This window comes from Lycium barbarum, chromosome 9 (genome assembly GCF_019175385.1).
Source record: "Lycium barbarum isolate Lr01 chromosome 9, ASM1917538v2, whole genome shotgun sequence".
NCBI classification, from domain to species: Eukaryota; Viridiplantae; Streptophyta; class Magnoliopsida; order Solanales; family Solanaceae; genus Lycium; species Lycium barbarum.
The window spans coordinates 105,015,813-105,019,774 of NC_083345.1; the positions used below are offsets into that span (position 1 = coordinate 105,015,813).

The 3,962-nt window shown below is 34.6% G+C and overlaps 1 long non-coding RNA gene across 1 annotated transcript; it reads left to right on the plus strand.

Annotated features, from left to right (window-relative positions):
- The first annotated feature begins 315 nt into the window (after positions 1-315).
- On the plus strand, positions 316-3,609 carry LOC132611353 (uncharacterized). Its single transcript, XR_009571588.1, has 2 exons — positions 316-569; positions 3,139-3,609. It is a non-coding gene; the product is annotated as an uncharacterized LOC132611353 (long non-coding RNA).
- Positions 3,610-3,962: the final 353 nt, after the last annotated feature.

Here is a 3,962-nt window from a genome sequence, read left to right on the forward strand (position 1 = left end):
CCGAGAGTTGGCCTATTTGCTTTTCTACCACTGCCCTATCAGCGTCATCATAATCTTGATTCAAAGATGGGGCAAAAATTCATATCCTCCAAGTGGAGAGAAAAGTGGTAAAATTGGTAAATGTCGTGCCACGACGTTAAATGTGGCGCTCTATGGGAGGCAATCCATATTTTCTTATTTTTTAGTTTAATTTTGCAATTCTAATTTTTAAATAAGTTTATTTTATTATTTTTGACCATTTTACCAAATTTCATAATTTTTGGAGTTGATTTGGATAGAATCTGGGATGTTGAAATGGCTACAAAGTGTAAAATGGACACAAACAGCTTCAAGTCACTGCAGCTATTCCAACTTTAGCCATAAAATGCAGCAAACACTTTATGTTGGCTCAAAGGTGTTGTACATTTTGGGCCCAGGTAAGTGTTATATGCTTGTAATGCTTAAACACAACTCCAAACTCTCACATTTGTTTCCCAGTTCCCCTACTCCCCTGCACCTTGCACAACACAACACAACGCAAAGCCCGACCTTCTCCGTCCGTGCACTACTTTCAGATACACAGCAAGCAGGTAACTTTTTCTTCCCTCTCTCCTGTCTTCTCCATCGCCTCAATTCTCTCTTTCTCCCCCACTCTCTCTGTTAGCAGATTGTTATTCTCTTTTCTTTTTATTTTTTGATTCTTTTACTTTGGCTCATTTGACATGCATTTTGAGCTCAAATTGTGAAGTTCTGCTAGTGTTGATTGATTGAAATTTACCTATGCTTGATTGAACTATAATTCTCATGTTTTTTGGAGGGTGAATACTCTTTGATAATTACACAAAATACACTTGTTAGACCATGCCCACAACATGTTCGACAGATTGTCTAAGAGACGATTTCATTCATCGGTGAAGTCTAAGTAACTGAGCGATATGAGGCCATGTTTAGAAGTGTGTGTGGGGTAGTTCGGATTGGTTTTAAAGCATTTTGTTCATATTGTCCGAGCTATAGCTTAAACATGTGAAAGTCCTTAATATGGCTTGCTTTTAATGCTATTTTCTGTGGTTGAATTGTTATACATTGACTGAAAAATGATGTGTGGGAAAGGTTTAATTGGTGCTGACTTATGTCTCTTGATCAACTGTGTTGCGCTTCAGTTTTCGAGTTACTTTAGTTGTCAAATTGTGCCCTCTCTTACTCACTGTTGCTGGTGTATATTCTTAGTTGAAAAAGAAAATTACATCAACACATGAAAATGTGTAAATGTAGATGGTTGTGCAGGATAGAATTGGTTTATTTTGTGCAAGTCTCTGTTCTTGTGTGTCTTAAGAGTCAAATATTTCATTTCTAGGGGTGAATATTAAGGTGTGAGAAATATAAAGTGTATATGTGGTTGTGAAGTTTGAAGTGAATTTGATGTGAACAAGGGCTGATTCGAAATTGCAAAATATTTGTTTAACATCAATTGCATCTCAAGGAGGCACGGAACAACTTCCTCTCCCTTATGCTCAAGCTTCGTGATACCATCTTTTTGGGAGACCTCTAACTCTACATCTATTGTGTAGTTACATCGAGGGAAATGCAACATTTTAAGTTTGGGGGAGGCTTTATTTTGATAGATATTTTTGCGTTGGCATGTGATTTTTTTTGCCCCTTGGCCAATTTTTGGGTTGCTTGGTACCAACATATTTAAACCTTAGCATATGAATTCTTGAATTTTGAAAAAGAAAAATGATTGAAGTAAGGATTCTTGTTGTGACTTTTAGACTCAATGTTTGGCTCTTTTGTTTATTAAATAGTCTCTTTAGACTAGAAGTAACTTTTTGAGTTCATTTGTTTCAATTGGGTTTTGGATACATATTTTACTTAGGTTTTCATGTGCCATGTGTGGTGAGATCTTTGTGAGTTCTTTTGCATTATTTGTAGTCTAGAACTTTCCCGGAATGTGTTTCAAGGCAAAACCCTAGACTAACTTGGTTTGAAAAATGATGTTAGGCCTTCTTTGGATCGTTTTTTCCTTAAATGTCCTATCCTTGTATATTTTCCCTAGTCAACCCCTTTTGAACCTTTAACCTTTTCTTTGGCAACCGTGTTACAAGCTTTAACCTTTTGTTCTTTATTGATCTATCTTTTGGCATCCCACCTCCCTAAGGGCTTTGAAAGTGTAAACATAGGCTAAAAGCCTTAGTTTGGGGGTGATGGTTGGAAGAGTTGTGATGTGGAAGTTGCATAAAAGGTGAAAGGGTTAAAAAGAAAAAAGAAAAAAAAAGTGGAACCTTCCTTGGTTTTAAAAAAAAAAAAAGTAAGAAAGATGAAAAAGGAAGGAAAAATAAGGAGTTGTGAATAAAGGGAAGACTAGTTGGTGAAATGAAAAATGAAGAAAAGGGTGGAAAAGTTTGGAAGGAAGTGTGTTTTGATTGTTGCAAATTGTAGTGCTTAGGGAGATTTTGAGTCAGTCTTACCTAAATTGTGCCCTACCTTAACCAAAAGCCTACATTATAACCCTTTAAGTCCTAATTGATTTTGAACCAAGTGTGTCTATATTAGTGGAGAAATACATGAAGGGAAAGCTTATGGTACTACTTGTGTGCATGTGAACATCTTTGTGAGAGAGAGAGAGTTAATTCTTTCCATTTGATATCCCACTTGGGTTTTAAATTGCATTTTGCGAGTTGTGATTCTCTTTTGATTGTGAGGGCACATGAGAATTTGAGTCGTGAATTTGTTCCATTTTCCAATTGAGAGGAATGAGCAAGAGAAAGTTGTTTTGTGATAATGAGAAATTTTTTGAATCTTTAGTGTCATGACTTGATTACTACTTTGATTAACTTGGTGTTTGAGCACTTGAAATGAAAATGAAGTTTTTGAGAAGAAGTTGGTGATTCATATGTTTTGGATTAATTGGTGGTACCAATCAAATTCATGTGTTTGTGCTTAAACTAGACTTTTTGACTTGGTATGATGTTGGTGCACTTTTGAATGGAGTCCAATGAAGGAAATTGTATGATTTGATTTGCCTGAGGACAAACAATAGTTTAAATTTGGGGGTTTGATAAGTTGGTAATTTTACCAACTTATTTGTTCTTTAAACTTAGATTTTTGCAATGTTTGATTGAGAAAATAGTGCATTTAATGTCGTTTACTCCTATTTTACAGGTTTATATGATTTAGAAGTGATCGGAAAAGAAACCAAGTGAAAACAAGTCAAAAAGAGGTCAAATTGAAGAAAACGAAAAAAAGTGGCTAAATCTGCAAAAATGGGCCAGATCTGCAATTCCGAAAATCAGTGGCTATTTTGTTCTAATTTTGATTGGGAAAATTGTGGGACTATAAAAGGAAGATAAGAGAGAAAATATAGTTTTATGTTTGGCCATTTTACGAGCTTTGGAGCTGGGATTTTTATACCACACCTTTAGAGGAGAAGATTGGAGCTCTTTAATGATAAATTTCTTAACCCTTTCTTCAATTCCTTGCTTTGTATTGCATATTTAATTGTGTTGTATTTTATTCCATTACTTGAAACTTGTTTATGGAAATATACATTGTTAAAGTTTTGGATCAAACTCTTATTTTGCTTATGTATTGAATGATTTTTATTTTTAATGAAGTGAATCTTTGTTTCTTTAATTAATCTAGTTTTGAATGATTCTTAAGGAAGCAGCTAACCTTAAGACTCGCCCATTTACTTTGATTGAGCTCGGAAGAGGAAATCTAGGTTGGGAAAGATTAATTAACAAGAATTTGGGTCATTAAACCCATCTAATAACTTGAGTTCGGAAGAGGATAGTTATTTGAGGTTAAATTGATTGTGCCTAATATCACACTCTAAGGCTTGGAAAAGCTTAGAGTGAAATTCATTGATTTGGTTGGAATACTTTCAATGAGATTTTAGAAATCATTATCTGTTAACATAAACCCGCTTTTAGAAATCATTATCTATTAACATAAACCCTCTCTTAATTGTAAAATCGTGAAATACA